At 43.5% G+C, this 18,397-nt stretch overlaps 1 long non-coding RNA gene across 6 annotated transcripts in view; it reads right to left on the bottom strand.

Moving 5' to 3' along the window:
• LOC106043562 (uncharacterized) overlaps positions 1-18,397 on the bottom strand; it is a 52,236-nt gene extending 33,839 nt beyond the window's left edge. The window contains exons 1-3 of one of the 6 annotated variants that reach the window (XR_010833684.1): positions 18,137-18,397; positions 1,709-1,839; positions 23-147 (exon numbers count right to left, since the gene is read on the bottom strand). This is a non-coding gene — a long non-coding RNA (uncharacterized lncRNA). The other 5 variants (XR_010833679.1, XR_010833680.1, XR_010833682.1 and 2 more) reach the window with 5 other exon arrangements.

Raw genomic sequence — 18,397 nt, forward strand, 5'->3', positions numbered from 1 at the left:
AATATACTGGGAAATGACTCACAAAGACTCCTCTCCAGGTGCAGCGTGGAGCTCAGCCCATGGTATCTGGATGCAAAGCGGTGGGAACAAACACATCTCCGGGTAGTAACAGGAGACTTCAGCAGAAATTGGTTGGCAGTGTTTTGGCTGTAATATAAGCAGAGATTAACATAACGAAGAGGTTACAAATTAAGCCTCTGAACAAATTAAAAATGCTAGCAATCAATGGGAACACAACAAGCCTTTCAGCTGATCTATTAGCAAAACAAGCACTAACCACATTAAGCTGCTTTTACAGAAATTATCAGGGCCTAATAAAAACAATCGACCAGTTCTCAAGCCAATGAAAACGACCCAGCCAGCTGAAGCAGTTTAACCTCCCTTAGCTAGGCAAGGGGAGCGCCAGCTAAGGCACGGTTGTGCTGAGGGGTTTTGTCATCCCCACTCAGCAAGGCACACGCTGCTCCTGCCTAGCAGGAGAGGGAAGCAAAACCTGGAATGCCCCAAAAAAGCCTTTACTTGCATTTGAAGACGAAACATTACCTTTATGCTTCCAATGCTGTATTTTTCTTCCTAAGAATTAAAAAAACCCTCTAAATAAAATACCCTCAATATCCTAATTAAGGGTCTGAAAATGTCTATACTTTCACAGGGCTTTGTCCCGACTGTTTTTCTGTCTAATAAGTACTGGCAAAGCTACTCTGTAATTCTGATTTTAAAAATCTCTGTAAACAGAAGAGTGTGGTAGATGAAGCAAAACTGCATTTCCAACATCAGCATACACATGACCGCAGAATAATAAAGAAACAAAAGACTTCATCCAGAACTTTCCAAAACACGCTGTCATTGTGCCTGGGGCTCCAGCTGCCAGCTCGCAGTGCTCCTCGCTCTGCATCCAGCTTCAGAGGAACTTCCCTCTCCGGTGCCGGCACCCAGCAATAAACCCAGCCCAGCTGCGTTCTGGAATTAACTCACCTCTAACATTCCCTTTCATTAAGGCATTTCTCCCAGTTACAGGCTCCGTGTCTCTCCATGACGCCCTGTAGGAGGACCCTCTCCTTCCTGCAGTGGGCACAAAGTACCTGCCTTGGACAGGGAGAAACGTGTGTTCAACACGCTTTTTGTAGGCTCAGCATCTCCTGGAAAATGCCTGAAGGGCCCACCGGGGCCTTCTTAGCTCTAACCAGTGCTGCCGCAGCGCGTACAGGTGCAGGGGTGTCCCGGAGAGCAGGGCTCCGTCCATCCAGCCTTGGCCGCACCGGTCCCTGAACCCCTGCTTAAGGCTCTGAGGCACCGACACCTCAGACTTCAGTCTCTGCTGCCACTGCAAAGGAAGGTCATACTTCCAGCAGTACAACCAGCAGCGAGTGCTAGTGACTGGGACAGAGAACAGTGAACATTCACCTGTTTTGGCTGGGCAGGCATTCGGGGTTATTGCAGCCTTTTGGGACCTATTTTGTCAGACAAAGTTGTGAGAGATTGGGTCAAGGCTGTTATGATCTATAGCTGAAAAGTCATTTCCAAGGTGAGCCTTTTCTTTGAACAACAGGCTATGGTGAAATTCTTGGCTTGGACCTGTTGGATTTTTTTTTTTTTCAAAATGCTCCCACTGAGCGTAGAAACAGAACTTCACCCTCTTGCTTCAAACAAGTGATTTGAACAGTAAGGACATCCATGGTATTTCTAAACACAGGCTCCAGATTCCCACCTTCTCATGCAGTCCTTCTTGTGAAAAATAGTCTTTGCATTTCAGCATCAAAAAGCTTGTTCCCAGACTAATATCAGGATCTTCTAAAATGCTTTCAGACATAAGCAAATATGTCACAGCCTGTGATTTCTCTGCAGAGTAAAACAGAATAAAAATGCATTTATCTACAGGAAAAAATGCCCTTTAATCTTAGTACAAACCCATAAAATGTAGGTTGCATCTTAAACTGTTCTGAGCAGCTGAACTAGGTTAAAGAAAACTCCTTTGTACTCTTCATTTCTCATGCTTACAGCATTATCACTCACAATTAGGCGTGACATTTCAGTAAACATTACTTGCATTGAGTTAATAGACAAAGCACACAGGAGACAGCTATCAGCTAAAGACAAAAAGAAGGGAAACAAGGCACTGATGAGGCAGACTTTTATGCTGGCAAGAGAAACTGCAGAAATCTTTGGATTGTCATTTTTACCTCCACCCAGACTAAACTCTTGGTATGATGCCCACATGTACTTACGCACTTTCAAAGAATTAATATTAAGAGACTCAGCTGTAGAAAAAACCTCTCAACCTTAAAGTAGCCCCTTTCATCTAAATTTGTCAAACATCTTAGGAAAGGAACCAAGTTCTTAGTGATTTTAGTTTCCTGAATTTCTTACCTTGTATACCATGGATGAATAACTTTTATAATCATGTTCACTGATTTTATTTAATGCTGAGTGAGTCAGTGACACCTTACTAAACACAGGCTACTTGAGCGTGGTGATGTTTCCATTCAAAGTATGCATGCTGAAAAAATAAAATTGCAAACACAATACCTGTATGGAACAGATTTGCTGCTAGGCTCCGCACTGTTTGAAAGTTTGTGAACTCTGACAAGAACATTTCATCACTGAGGGTTTGACCACAACCTCTCCATGTCGGATGGGAACTTACACCCTGGGGACTTTCTGCCATTAGTTACAGTTGGGTTACTCATAGCACAATCATGCTATGAACAAGGCCACGGGCATCACTCGTACTTGAATCTAGGTTGTTAGATCTCAGGTTTAAGGTCATTTTTAAAGAACAAAAGATACAGGTTGCATTCAATTCGGAAATGAAATCTGCTTTCCTTTATCTTTAAAAGTGACATAAAGAAAGACTACTCTATCTGCACATTAAGAAAATGTCAAAACGTTCCCCAAAGGTATCCAAATTAACATGTATGTAAATTATCTGTCACTTTGATTGCTGATAACAGTGAGTGTGTGCACAGCACTAAGTAGTTCAAGAAGAGATATGACTTACACTTTGTTATGTTGGGAGTAAGGGCAAGCCTTAGAAATAAATGCCATGTTTGCAAACAGTCCTCAGTCTCCAGCCCTGGGGTTAGGCTGTGAATCATTCTCCCTTCTTCCCTGTTCACTTTTAGATACCGATCCAGACCCCAGGCTATGAGGACGTGTCGCTGCCTTGCAGCACATTATATGACTTTAGAATAGATTCTCCTTTGGTGAATGCTTTAGCTGTTCTCAAGAAAATCAGTTTCAAAGGTCCATTTAAACACCATCTGGACAACAGGTTTATTCACAAAATATGCAAACCTATAACCATTAAACAGTAATGCAGCCAAGACAGGGGATTAATTAACTAAAAGCATTATTCCCTTTCTAATATAGGCACAATCTTGCATTTTTCTTAAAGCTCCCCACTGTGGAAATTCTGCAGCATTGCCATATGAGAGTTTATTATCATAAACTCTTTCAAAAGCCTTTGTTTTCAGGAAAGAATCAGCTCTGAATATAACACTGCTTCTAGGCACAATGGAAACCGCAGCAGGAAAAGGGTCCTGCAGTGCTCTGAATAAACATCTTGGTGCATGTCCTCTGTATATACGCAGCATGCAATACACAGTTGCTACCTCATATTTCCAATACGCCTGGAAGTTATTGCTTAAACAAAACAGCGTTAGTAAGAACATGCAGTTCCCAAGGGGGATATTCTGACACCCACAGTGCTGCTCATGAATGGGGCTATTACCACGGAAAACAAGCTTCAGCTTTTAAAATGCGATATTGATTTATGGTTCTGACTGTTGTTATAACATGCAGCAAAACATAAAAAGCCCTTAACTTTTTTAGTATTTAAGCCCCTTGAAGGAAGACCTTTATCTGCTCTGAAACTCAAACGAGCATCCTCTCTGAGAATGCAGTTTGATCACATTTTGTTCAGGTTAAGGTCCTGCCATTGGCCCTTTCAGACCCTAACTGTAGGCAGGCTTCACAGTCCAGACTCCATTTATCAGAACGAGAATGTAATTCTGCTACTTATTATCATGTCTCCCTCTAAAAATTCAGAACGCACAACCAAGGTTGCCCAGAACCAGAGCCACCCATTTGCCTAAATTTTTTCCCTTTGAATGGATGAGTACATTTTAATCCTGTGCTGTATTTGTGCTCATATAAAACCTAGGAAAGGCAACCACCTCCTTCGTTCAAAATGCAGACTTCATTTTGAACCTAATAGCAACCGCTACCATAATCACATATTGATTTTAATTTGTAATGGACAGAAAATTCACCTAATGCAAATATACATCTCTGTCAAATTTTATTTCCTTCTTCCTAATTCCCTTTCCAATTAAATATATGCACATTAGCATTAACAGAGAAAGGTCTGGTGTCAGAAAAAATAAGTTTAATCATGTATTATTGAATTTCTAAGCCAAAGATGTGTGAAGCCTTTCCTGTTAAACTTGGCCTTCTGGAGAGCGGAGGGCAATGGGGCCTCGTGGCCAGCCAACCCACTGCTGCATGGCCACGCTGAGCATGCACGGGATGAACTGATGACAGGAAGAAAAATACCTGGTTCTTTAAGGGCAAAAATGATATGGACACCACTGCTGAAAAGCTAACCATAAATCTCTCGTAATACGCCTGTATTTTCAGTTGAATGTAACTTTACCAAATGCTAACCATCTGTGCTAAAATTCCTCGTGTTAGACATTGGGGTTCAGCAACAGACAGAGAGCATTAACAGATAGATGGATAAAATAGGTATCAGAGATGGGTCAACAAAGCTTTGTAGAAGAAAATCGTGTTTCACATATGGTTGAGTTTTTTCATCAGTAAGGATGTAGCGCAGACAATAGTGTTTGAGCTTTTTTTCTTGAGATCCCTCACCAAAGATTCTCAAGGAGCCTAGTCTGTCACGCAAGAAGATGAAACGTAAAAAATTGTAACTCTTGCATTTCGCTTTAGAGAAAGCTGTTCTCTAAGGGTGAAAACAAACACGGAGTGATTTTCTTTCAAAGAAGTTGTTCCTACTAGCTTTCACAATTTTGAAACCTTAATAGCCATATGATGGATAATACCAACTTGCAATGACAAAAGGGTTTAGGATCAAGGCGTGGGTCTGTCCTGTATCGAACCGCTGATCATCGTCTTCATTTTTTTTACTGGAATTGCAGCTGTCCTGATTTTTTTCTGAACTCTCACTGACAGTGAGAGCAGTATTTTCTGCAAACACCTGAGAGAGGTTCCTAGTCAGTCCCACCCAGCAGTCGTAGTTAGCATATACCTCCATTTTCATGTGATTCGTCTGTTTAGAAACTCGCATGTGCAAACCTTGCATGTGGCACAGCTCCATTACCATCTGTTCCAATGTCTCCAGAGCACAGACAGCAAGGAGCTCTGACAACTGAAGCTGGAACATAAGGAGAGGTTTTAGTGTGAGTTATTATATGAAAGCAGGCCTAGGAAAGCGGGTGAGATAGTTTGGACTGTCCTTTCACATTAACTTGGGTATCTTCTGATGCTTTGGTTGAGTAAATTGGGTGCTAAGTTTAAAATTCAGCAAAAAAAAAAATAAATCCTCTAAGTTTCTCTAAGGAAACAAAACATGTTTTCAAGTTTCTCCTTGGAAGGGAGGGGAGGGAGACAAACAGGGTAAGAGCTACTAGTTATAATGCTCAAATATGTAGTTTCAAATTATTCTGGCACAGGAAACTGTTTTAACAGTTCCAGAACATTCAGATTGTGTAGTGTGGAGCTCTCCTGCCCCACCTGCGCATCTGCATTTAGCAGAGGAGAAAGGTTGGGCCATATCTCTGGGCCATCATCCTGCTTTCCAGCCTTTGGATCCAGCTCATGGCTGCACACAGAAGTAGAATAATTTAGGTCAGAAGGGACGTCTGGAGGTCATCTAGCACAACCCCTTGCTCAAGGCTATCTGAACCAGTTATTTTCCTTGGGCAGTTATCGGTGACATAAACAGCAGACGCAGCACGTGCTGTTCCTTACCATGCACCCAACGTGGGAGCCCAGCCCCACTCCCGCAATTAGGGGTTGGAAAGTAGAGCTGATGCACACTGAATACAAATTCATCCTTACAGAGCGTGCGGCGGAGTCTCCTTGGTACCCTGCTGAAGATCACGTTTGTTCCTGAACAATCACTCAGCAATGTTCCTTCAAGGGCTCAGCTTGAGAAGCATCAGAGCAGGGTGAATACGCTTTAATGTGAGAGAGCAATTTATTAGATTTTTCAGAGCTTCTTCCACAGCTGTGACAAAAACACTGTGTGGATTCTCCTGGAAAAGACATGAGCTCCAATAGTAAAAGCATTGTTTAAAGAAAGTCTTTTTTCTTCTTCTTTTCTTTTCAGCGACCACTGCTATCTCAACAATTATCCTGAAGCTTCCTAAGGAACAAATCCCTTTTAGTTCAGCTATTATATATGTTGATTTCGCAGCACATAATCATGCAGGAAAATATCCTTATAAGGATATTCAATAACAATATTTTGTGGCCATTTCATATTTTTCAGCCATGTTCTCAAGTGTTTTACAAAGGTGAGCAAATCTTGTCTGTTCTTCCCACAGAAAGGAAAGATAAGCATCCCAAAATCATAGTTCAGCCCCCAAAATACATTACTTCTGTCTGTGCACACAAAGGTGACAGAATGAGCCCAAGGAATGCACACGCTGGGCTGCACAGGGGCCGTCAGTGGTGGCGGACGAGGGTAAGCGGGGTGGGAATGCTCAGGGATAAGGAAAGCCAGGCAGCAAACGGCCACGGGCATGGCATCCCCACTAGCACCTGACAGCTCGGAGCAAGCTTTCGTTTTCTCCACAAAAATGCTGCACTTAGCAGAGAGCTGCACTCCAGCCAGCGTGCAGGATCTGTTCCAGCACAAAACAGATACGAAAACAGACAGAAAGGTCTGCTGTGCACTCCAAGTACCTATGCATCTGATCACTACTCTTAAGTTCAGCCAAACCCACTGGGAACAAGGGAGCAGTGAAAAAACTGTCAGTATTTAAAAACTCCTGGAACGGTTCCATTTTTTAATCATTTCTAAGCTTCAAGTAAGCAAGAAAGGGCAAATGAACAGCTCTGACAACGTTCTGACTGACAACGTGTTAACATTTTTAAAGCACTCCTGGGGTGCTTTCCAAGCAGGTTTTGGAAGGTGGGAGCAGCGATCAGAGCGCGGCGCGTGCAGCCGGCAGCGCTGCTGGATGGCGTCTCGGCGGCTTCGGCAGCACTGAACGTTCTTTCATTTGCACAAACTCCAACAATCTGTCTCGGAAGAAGCAGCTCCAGGATGTTGCGACAGGAAGGAAATGTACTCTGTAAATGCTGGATTGTCCTGTGGAACTGCGAGATGCCGCATCTGAAGAAAACTAATTAGAAAATGCTTAAGATGCATGTCTAAGGACCAGGACTGATGTGCCCTGAGACACAGAAAGCTGATAAAGTTGAAATTGCAACAAGACTTATGCCTGTTACCCTGTCCATTACTAAAGTCACCTCACACATCAGCTGGCTTTTATGATTGCTTTCTATCACCTACACGTCAGTGATGGAACAGCACTGGTATGCCAGAAATGCGATTCAAGAATGAGAAATGGGTCGAGTTTGGAGCAATGTTCACTTATACAGGAACAATCAGCCCCAGACAGTTCATTCCTGCAGCACGCCAGGAGCCTTGAAACAAGGTCTCAGAGCTTATCAGGCTCCCACACCTTATCGGGCACCCGCAGCAGCACGGCCTGTCAGGAAATGCAGTCCCGTATTCAGCCGGGAGCACAAGCGCGCGGGCTCCTCTGACAGCAGGCGGTAAGTCAGACCTCGGCGTGTCGCAGCAGCACTTGTGTCAGGCAGAGGGTCACAACAGGAAAAAACAATGGACTTGGGAGAAAACTTTCATGCAGGGCCTGCATACTGAGCCACTGTCATAATGATCTGCCTCTTCCTGCGATAGCGAGGCGCCAGCTGTGTGTGCTGGTTACTAACACAAAAGCCGTCTCTTCGGCTTAATGCACACGCTGTGTCGAGCTGCTTAACCACCGCTGAACACTCACACCAGATTATTCAAACGTCATGGAAATCTCTCACCTGAAGAGCTCAACTTTCCTAATATTTGGACCGCCATGAATTCAGGTGGCTCAACTTTAAGCACATTCATTCAAAACCTAATGTATTCTTCCACGCAGCTGTATTAATGCAGAAACACTATTTATCAAGAGCTTTCTGTTGTTATATATTGGGATTTCAAATCCACTGTTAACTAAACCAGTACGACCTCTTTATCTTTTCAAAAATAAAATAAAAGTGTCCATATTAGAAACTCTCTTTTTTGCAGAGGCGTTAGGTGATCCTTTGAGCAGGGCCTGAGGTCTGCACCCCCCGTGCTAGGCTTCTGCTCAGCTTGGCATGGCTTTTGCAGCCCTTACCTTGGAGCATTTTATGGTTGCCTCATATCCTTACTTGTTATGTCTAAAAGACATCTTTCCTACTGAAGCAGAAAAGCTTTGGAATCACTTGGGAATCAGGATCTGATTTGTAAATAGTAATTTCAAGGACCAAGTAGAGCAAATACAAACATTGTGAAGAACATTTTCCCATCCATTACAGCTACTTACTTAACTGAGAGATACACCCAGTGGCAGAACAGTAATGTGCTACCTGAGAGTGATGCCTAACGTTACTTGCACAGGACAGGTGTGCCAGAACGTGGCTGTGCAGAGCACTGTGTAGAAATCCAGGTTACATTTTACTGGTTGATTATAATTTCAATTCAGATAATGAATGAAGTGAGCAGTCAGTCACATCTACAACAGCTAACAGACAACAGCTAAGAGAGAACTGACAATCTAATACACTGGTGGAAACTGCTGCCAAAGCAATAAAGAGGCTAGCACAAAACGAGAAAAGTCAGTCTCGGACCCACATTTTGCCCTGTTAAGTTACAGGGTACTACGAAAAAATACCAGGATGTCACATCTTTACACTTTATTCAGTGGAAACCTGAAAAGAAGACAGCCTGCAGGGTTAGAAACCCAAGGCAGGGTGGGTGGGGATGGCAGATGTCTGGAAGGGAGCCTTCCAGAAAGCTTGGCACTCGTCCCGGGCTGGCAGCTCGGGCGCTGCGGCGGGAGGCAGCGCGCATCGCCAGGCAGAAGCCGCTGCCGCAGGCGGCTGGGGGTCCCCAGCCCAGCCGAGCAGACAGGCTGCGAGGCTCCTCGTGCGGGACTGCCCAGCAAGCAGGTGGGTCAGGGAGATTTCTGCAGCCAGCTTGCCTGAGGACATATTAAATAATAAGCAATCGTGCCAGGCAAAGGGAAATGGCTGTGGACGAGTAGAACTAATGAAGGCACCTCGCGCTGCAGACAAGGACAGCCAGGCCCGGGGTCTCGGAGGAGAACCACACGTCCATGAGACTCTCCGTCAGAAAGCAATTATATGACTGAGCTGTTTGCTGAAATTTGTGCATTACTAGAGATTTTTAATCATCACTGTGTTACTTTGTCTCTGAGAAAAAGAAGAAGGGACGGTATGTTCAGAGGGCTCTCACAGAAGCCTTTGGTGATAGCACTGTGCGGGGCGCGTACTGCTGGCCATGGAGAATGGTTTACCAAAGGTTAAAGGAAAGTCTTCCAGACTCAGTTGATTACTGACCAGGCAGTCTGCATGGGCAAAGGTATTCCAGCTCTGCAGGACTTAATTCCCTCCTTTATTCTCCACCTGTTGTCTAAGCAAAAGGCAATAACAGTATGTTTTCTTCAATACAGTTAAGCGCTGGCCTTCATGTTGGCCTCAAAGAGTAAATGAAAAGAGCAAGAGAAGACAACAGTAGAAGTATTTCAAATTAATTTACAGGACGTGTACATACTTTATATTAATATGCATTGATATAAATAGAAAATTAATAAAAGTTGCTGAAGCCACCAGACTTGCTGTACGATCATTGATACAGAACCTATGCCTTTAATTCAAAGATCTGGAAATACTTTGTAAGTACTAGTCTTGTACTTCCTCTGTAAAACACCCATTACTGTATCTACTTACAAACAGGTAAGCAAAGATCATCTAAAAGCATAATAGAAGGAGAGTAAGAAACAGAAACTTTTGAGTTGTCACTGCAAGTCCCCTGCAGAAAGCTAACAAGATGATGGAATTGTCAGTTTGCAAAGAGAGTTGCTGTGCGAGTCCTTCCGCATGACATATTTACAGATATTCTAATTTCTTTTACATACTTTGCTTGACTCTAAATATTAATAACTCTTTTGCTTTGTCTTTTGAAGAAAAATATGGGACAGGAGACATAACCATAACTCGTTATATAATATATGCATTGGGTATGACCAAATTTCTTAAACAGATGAGAAAGCATTTTTTCCCATTTTCCTTAGCCATTAGAAAAAAATGCTGATGATTGAAGGCACATGCCTAATACGGCAGACAATGTTTAAACTGCAACCTGTGAACAAAACAGGTATATGTAGTATGGTAATCCACAGCTTCAGTTATATAGAGTTCGTAATAAACGGGATTCATATTCATATTTTTTCATTAATTTCATATGTAAACACCCTTTTTTTCCTCATTTCGTTATCAATATCGATGGGATCTTTGCAGCTGAAGGGTTAAAAAATTTCCAAATGTCATTAACTCATGGTTTTGACATTGTATCATTGAAAAAAAAACAACTGTATGACAGAAATTACTCCCTGTTTTAGGAACATCTAATTTTGTTGTTGTTGCTCTTTTTTTTACAGGTCCCCATTTCTGACAACGAAATGGCATTGATGAGTGTATCACCTCTATCCCTTTGTGTTCACACCTCCGGATCTTAAACAAAACCCCCACACTGGAAGACAGACATGATGAAAAGCCTTCGCTCCGGTGGCACGCTGCAGCTGGCACAGCCGGGACTCAGCCAGCTTTCAAACCGCAGCGAGCTCAGTCCTGCCCTGGCAGTGCGGGGAGCCGAGCCCTCTGCCAAACCTGACGTGTCTGCTGCACGTAGGCGTAACATCACTATGTGACCAGTACAGCCTGAAGAATGCCTGCTCAGAGCATTAACTTCAGATCATTTCAAGTTCATCTTGGGTATTTACAGTCTTCCAAACAGCATATTCCAACCATGCTATCAGCGTGATTCATTAATCCTCCGTCTACTGTGACAGCACAGTCATATCTCTGGCTTACATATAAAGGAGTTGAAGTAGTCATTCAATTTAACTCCGAGAAGAAGAAAAAGCAGTTTAAACCCAACATTTTTCAGCTATTTAGCCGCTTAGCTACCTGAACACATTGTGCAACACATAGCTCAGTTTGAAATCCCCACTTAAACTAGGGAGGGTACGAGAAGCAGGTACTCCGTAGCATTGCACCCAAGTTGAACACTTCTGTACCTGAAACGCAGCCTGCTATGCAAAACGAACTTGGTGACTACATCCCAGTGCCAACACAAAACTGGCACTTTCCAAGAATCTTTGGGGTCGGAAGGAGCAGAAGGTGTGCAGGAGGACGGTGCTGGACAGACAGATGGCACTTCTGACAGCACGCCCGCCGCAGCGCGACAGTCGGCAGAAGCTGCAGGGAAAGGGCTGCTTCCAGAACAGCAGGTCAGCCCCTGCTCAGGGTGTAACCCACAGCCTGACATCTAAAGTCCCTGCTCTGCTCCGCTTTGCTAGCCTGGCAGTAAGCGATCTGACCATCTGACTTCTGGAAAGCTGCTCTGCTCCGAGGGAGCTACACAACCGAGATCAGATGGCCCGTGCCCATCAGTTAGGAAAACAGCTTCAAGTGGAAGGACATCGAGCAGGACTGCAATGGATCAATTTTGGTCTGATTTTATTGATCACCTGAAACACAATTAAAATAGCAGGTGTTTTTTTTTTTTATTAAGCTATCTCTCAGATGGCACATACAGATGGGCTGACAGCCTTGATTTCCAGGTTTATACAGGGCACAGTATACCAGGATCTTGATCTCAGCTGAAGCCTCCAGACATTACTAGGATACAAGAGTAATTAATAAGTAATTAATTAGGCCTTCACATGATCATGACCATCAGATATTTTAGAAGAAAAAATGTATCTTGAGACCAAAATATCAATATTCCTTCCCAAAAGAAGTGGATTATTTTTAATTGTCTGAAAATAAATAAATAAAATTAATCAGTTCAGGCCCATCCCTGCACGTCTAGTTCTGAAAGTCTTTTCAGAAATCACTCCCTAACACACCATCCAGCAAGTGAATGGCAACAGAGGAACACTGTGTCTGCATCCAGTTTCCACGTTTGAGTTGTCTTATAAATTAAGGGGCATAAAGTGTAGCCTACACACACTTTACAATCTGATTCATTAGCTCTGCGAATCAGCAGCAGCCCTTATGATCATTTTAGGTACTTTGTATGAAGAAGATCAATTGATTTGGTAAGGGAAATGTCTCATACTTTAAAATTATTTGTTACTTGTAATTGAATCAATAGCTGTTTGTTAAAGAGTTTTGATGATAACTTGATTCACAGAGGAAAATATTAGAGTTTTAAAAACTCCAGTAAAATTTGAGCACAGCTATGAGATGAGAAACAAAATGTTTTCCTGTTTCTTTCCCCAAGTCAGCTGCTAGGCTTTTGGAATAACATCCCTTTAGGAAGACGATGAGGCAATGGAACCATTTCCCCACTGCTCCAGTTCATCTGCGACAAAAAGTGGAAGCTGTTTCTCTTTCAGATAAAAAGCCTAAAACAAACAAAAAGAACCTTGCTAGTTTCAGGCCACAGACAAGTTTTCCCATGCTGCTTTTTCTTCCCAAGAGGGCCAAGCCAGTTAGCTCCAGAGGCGCTGGCTGAACCTCTGCTCTGCAGCATGACTGCCACAGGGCACTTACTCCAAGCTAGCACTACACCCAGGCAATCAACCTGAACTCGATTTTTTTTCGGATAGAATTGCACTAATAGCAGCGTGCATGCAGTTGGAATAAATTCTTACTGCAGGTCACTCAGGAATCTCACTCCCTTCTTCCCATCCAGTGGAGTCACCAACAGGCGTCCCGCCTGAAGACACGCACAGCGCGTTCCCTGCCCTGCCTTCACTGCTGCACGTCCTGCAGCTCCCCAGGGGAAGCACCGTGAGCACGAGCCCCTGGAAGCCCGCCCTGCCCAGCAGCCTCGCCGGCCTCCCCGCATGCCCAGCGGAGCGGGACAGCCAGCGCTTCGGGGACCGGGAGCACCCCGGGGCTCAGCCCTGCAGTTCTGTCCTGGGGCCGAAATGACTTCTGAGGCCTGATGCGGGCCCTCAGGCTGCCCGTTGGTGCTGTCAGCAGTTCGTTCCCTAGCACCTGCTGCAGGCTGAGACTTCAGCGCCCCGTGATGAGAACCTGCTCACTGCACCACCAGGGTGCCAAAGTCACCGAATACATCTTCTCCAGTGAAAACGCCTATTCTCTTCCTTTCTTTTCCCCTTCCTCCCCAACTGGCAGCTCAGCAAGATATATAAGCAGATAAAAGCAATATGTTCTAAAGGGACCAATTTTATAAATAATGCATTGGTGTCCTCGTTCCTTGTGTTCCTTCCTGAATACCGACCGATTTTGTACAGCTCACTATATCAGAGTCTGGGCCAGTCTACTCCTTTATTAAACAGTTCATTAAATAATTAGGTCAAATAGATATTAACATAATGGTGCTTGTTTAAGTCCTGTAACAGAGAAAGGCATTAAGAAATCAAGGGGATAGGTTTCTTCCCAAGGTCTGTCGCCTCCTGGGTGGTAGAGCATGGTCAACACGGGACCTGTCTGTGTTTCCATCGTAGTTCAGACTGGAGTGCCCGCCTGACATCTCTCTGTTGTTCCTGCTCCCATGCTTTGATTTACACCAAAGAGCAATCCCCATGGCCCACAAACTGGACTTCCTTTGCATGAATTAAGCAAGATGCACGCCTCACATGCTCCTGCTGTGACTGTACACTCGCCTGTGGGACCAGACACGAAGCCCGGCGTGCACAGCACAGACACCGGGCCCGCAGCACCGCCTGCTGCAGCCTCCAGCCCTGTTCTAACTGCAACGCACTACCTGCTGCAGGAGAAACAGAATGAATTCATCCTCTTCCTAAACTAGCGTTTGGAAAAATATTTTCTCTCAATCTCTTTTACTAGCGTGGATCATTTCTAGTGAAGAGAAATAGAAAGTGATCTCTTCAGACGTACAGCTGGCTGGCAAATGGTGAGACAGTCAAAAGCTGCTAGAGAAGAATATGTCTCTGCTGTTGTGGGCAGCTCTTCTCTGAAACATCCGCGCCCTCGGAGAGCAGGCACTAATAGTTACTAAGTCCAGGACATGAAGCTCAGCTGAATAGTTCACATAATTCTCATTTTTCTGACTCTTATTTTGGAGCAGCAAGAGTATATTACAAAGCTTATGGATGTAAGATCTTGGATTTTTACCATATATTATTTTTTAAATTATGCCATTTAATGGCTACCACATACAGAAAGCCACCAGTTAAGTTTTGACCAAAATCCCCATACAGCTGACCACTAACACACCAGTAGGGGTGTGGACACGGTTCAGCAGCATCAACACCAGCAGCAAAAGAATTATTTGCATGTCAAATTTGCAAATTAAAAACGTGAACAGATGACTACCGAACATCTTGATTCACACTGTGTTTCTCCTGCTTGTCAGTTTCTGGCAGTTATGAATAGTAACTTGAAAAAGTGCTAAAAATAAGAGAGATTCAAGCCCTGGCTCAAAATTTTTTTTTTCTTTTTCCCCCCCCTTCCAATTTGCCTTTGATACTTTGCTCGATATTGCTAATAATAAAATCAGTATGACTCATAAAACCATTGCTTTTAATTTAAAATAACAAAAAGCATGTCTTACCTATGGAAAAGGTGCAAACCATAACCTCCAGAACTCATTCTCTCATTAAGCTGAGATGACACGGAGCTATAGCTCTAGCAGCCCGGCTGCAGCAGCCTGCCATGAGCTGGGGCAGCCCGTGGCCACCCGCTGCCCGCAGGCACCGACCTCCTCCCTGCCCCCAGCCTGGTAAGAAAATCACTGGTAAGAAGCACAAATTAGTAAATAGGAAGGTCCTTTTCCAAAAGTGACAAATCACTACTAAAGGCTGGCTGAGGGAATCCTGAACTAGTCTTACTGTTAAAGTGAATAAACGCAATAAATGCTATTACTATTTATTATAAAAACATCAACTTTTCCTGTAAAATGATTAATGCGATATTCGGTTTTAAATCTTCTTCAACCACAGCTGTCATAGAAACCAGGATTTTGTTTTCCTCTTATCTTCAGATGTTTGTTTTCGAAAACATATTCCAAAAATCTTGAGTGAGAAGCACTAGTTCACCTGGGTTTAAGCAGCAAAACTGCACTGTATTGACCTGCACATAGCATCAAATGGCACCTGGACCAAAAACATCCAAGGCCAGATTTATAAAAGCACTTTGGATACAGTGTGTATAGAGGCTAGATGAATTCCAGAAGCTTCTGTGCCCCACACTCACCGTGACTCTCATAGGAGACAAGAGCCGCATTGTCACTGGAAGTCCCTCTATAAGTACTTAGGGGTGGTAACTCTTAAAATCTGGTTTCACGTCACTATTTTTGACTCCTCACCACAAAACAAGGGCTCTCCAGCCCAGTAGTTTAAAGGATTCAAGCGAATGGTGTCATACTGTAAACCCCACTGCAGTTCTAACCACTGGGGAGTAACAACAGTGTCTCTCAATTCCCTCTGTATCTGCACTGCTATTACTGACCACTGCTGTGGCATCTGTTAACAGAAAGAACAAAAAGGTAAGGAAGAGAGCTGCTGAGAACAAAGTCAGGTTTGGAGGACTGCCAGTGTTTCTGTAGGTACTTTGCATGTTAATCTCAATCCATCATTAAGGTATGCTTCAAAAGGCATAAATTTATCACTTCTAATATGGTAAGAGACTCATATAAAAATTAAACATCTGGTTCTGATCTTAAGACAACCTTTGCTTTGCCTAGCAACTACCATTAACTGTGAAAATTAAAGTATCTTTACGAGAAATGTAACATGAAAATTTATGCCTGTTTAACTCTATGCCTGAAATTCTATGCTAGATGAGTATTTCTGCTTTAATTCTGCAGACGATGGCAGGAAGGAGGCAGATGCTAGTCAGAACAGGCAATGCATATATTTACACGCACATGCCATAGTAGCAATGGGGTTGGAATGGGTGGCAGGATTGCTAAACAGGCCATTTAAAATCAAAGATTTGTGTTCATCCAAGCCAGAAAATAGAAAATGCACAAAAGTTTAGTACGGAATACAGTCTATTTATGTTAGACACTTTATGAGAGAAAGATTACTGTGTTCAGAACCAAATGTTCTACACATTAAGCATCCAAACAGTGTAAGAAGAAATATTAGCACACTTTATGGATCCCGCCACTCCAATGAAACTAGCTTATATAAATTTATTCATGTCATTCGTGCTTTATTATTGACTACAAGCTTCATTTAGTCTCTCGCATGAAATGGATCCTCTCCTTTTACCTCCAAGAACTCCTAAATTCAGTTTTACCACATGAGCATTTTATAATGGTGAGATTTCCTCATGCACACAAGCACGGTTGCTCCAGACAGGCCGTGTATTTACTTAGTGAAAGAAAAGCAGCGGGGCAATGAGTTCCTTTCCCTTCCTGCCACCTCAGTGCATCCCATTTCCCACAGCCTCATGATCAAATTCAGCAGGGTGCTGGCAGCTTGGAAGAGGCACAACGAGTGACCAGAATTTTGCTCAGGGAATGGCGGGACTAAGGCCCAGTACGCTTACTGGTGAACTGTGCAGCACTGCCTTGTTTTCCTGAGAGCAATGCCAGAGCAGGCAGCTGTACGGGCAGAACACACACAGCGCACGTGCTGGAAGTACAGCAGGTGCTGCTTCTGAAGCTTCCTCCTGGTGTCTGGTGGTTGTGTTCTGACAGACTGATGTCTGCCTTCCACACAAAGCACCATAAACTGTCAGGAATCCACTTCCCCGCTGTACTAAAAGGCCGCTACAGACGCTGCCCACGTGTGCCTCTATTTTAAAGGCTCCATCCAACTGTAGTGGGGATGATAAACCTCTGAACACATTATCAACAACCTTTACTGTAACCACAGAAGTTGCTGAAAACTGAGGCAAAGAAGGCATTGAGTTTCTCAGCTCCGTGTGCCCACTGTCACAAAATCACCCACTGGATTCAGCAACGAGCCCACGTTTTCCTTGCTCAGCCTTTACTGCTAATTTAGCGGTAGAAGCTTATCTTGTCGCCCTTGATGTCCCTTGCAAGTCTCAACTCCAGTTCTGTTTTGGCTTACCTAACATTAACCCATGTGCCCAGCCAACGTTTCAAAATTCTTCCTTTGCAGCTTCTCCTCTCTTCCACCTCCTGTACACTGTGTTTTTGCATGAGAGCTTCATCATAAATTGCATTGTTAGCCAAGCCAGTCTCCTGAAACATCCAAATGTCTTTGTGAGTATTGAGATGGGTTACTGTTGCACTTGAAGGACACTGTTCTGGAAGGTCTACCAGCTTTCCTGAGCTTCTTTGTGCTTCAAAGCTGCCTCCATGGGTGGCCAGACACCGGCTTCCTGAAAAAACTTAAGGCTGCTCACCCCGTGTCCAGTGCCTGTACTTGGCTCCTTGCCTTTCTCGCTCCCCCCAGGATCTTTCTGGATTGCTTTTCATGAATTTCTTCTGATGTTCTTTCATCCAAAGAGGCAAATAGCTCAGTTACTACTCTAATGCTCTCTTAGCCTGAATAGCCATGTCACTGAATTTCCTACTTTTCAGAGAAAAAATGTCCAAAAGGGGAACCTAAAGCATGTCATCTATTCCCTACTTCAAATAAATGAAAGGTCTTTCTTAATGCATTATTACTTCGAGGAAGGCATGTTTCATTAAACAAATATGCCACCAGCACAATGAAAAGATGTCACAAGGTTCTTGCCACCATTTACAAACACCGAACTCATTTAAACTATGAATATAGTGTTTTTTACAAAACTAGGACTAAACTATTCATTGCTCTGTATAATGACATTTTATTGTCTGAAATAATTTCAAAACTTAAAACCCACAGAACATACAGTATATAAATATCTAAAATACACTTACCTCTTTCACATCTTGAAAATACCTTGAGCACACGATCAGGTAGGCAGTGAGGCCCCTCAGGAGGATTGCTCTAGATGGGTGTGCATTGGTGCCATCTCGATTCTTTCAGTATCACGGCTGCGTGCAGACACAGCTCTGCCCCATACACACTACATGCAGTTGAGAGAGCAGTCACGTAACAGGAACGGTACAGTTTTTCTGATCTTTGTATTTCTGTTGTTGCAGCAGCAGAAGTAAAAGTCTGTGATGAAAGAAGATTTA

This window comes from Anser cygnoides, chromosome 9, assembly GCF_040182565.1.
Source record: "Anser cygnoides isolate HZ-2024a breed goose chromosome 9, Taihu_goose_T2T_genome, whole genome shotgun sequence".
In the NCBI taxonomy this organism is placed as follows: domain Eukaryota; kingdom Metazoa; phylum Chordata; class Aves; order Anseriformes; family Anatidae; genus Anser; species Anser cygnoides.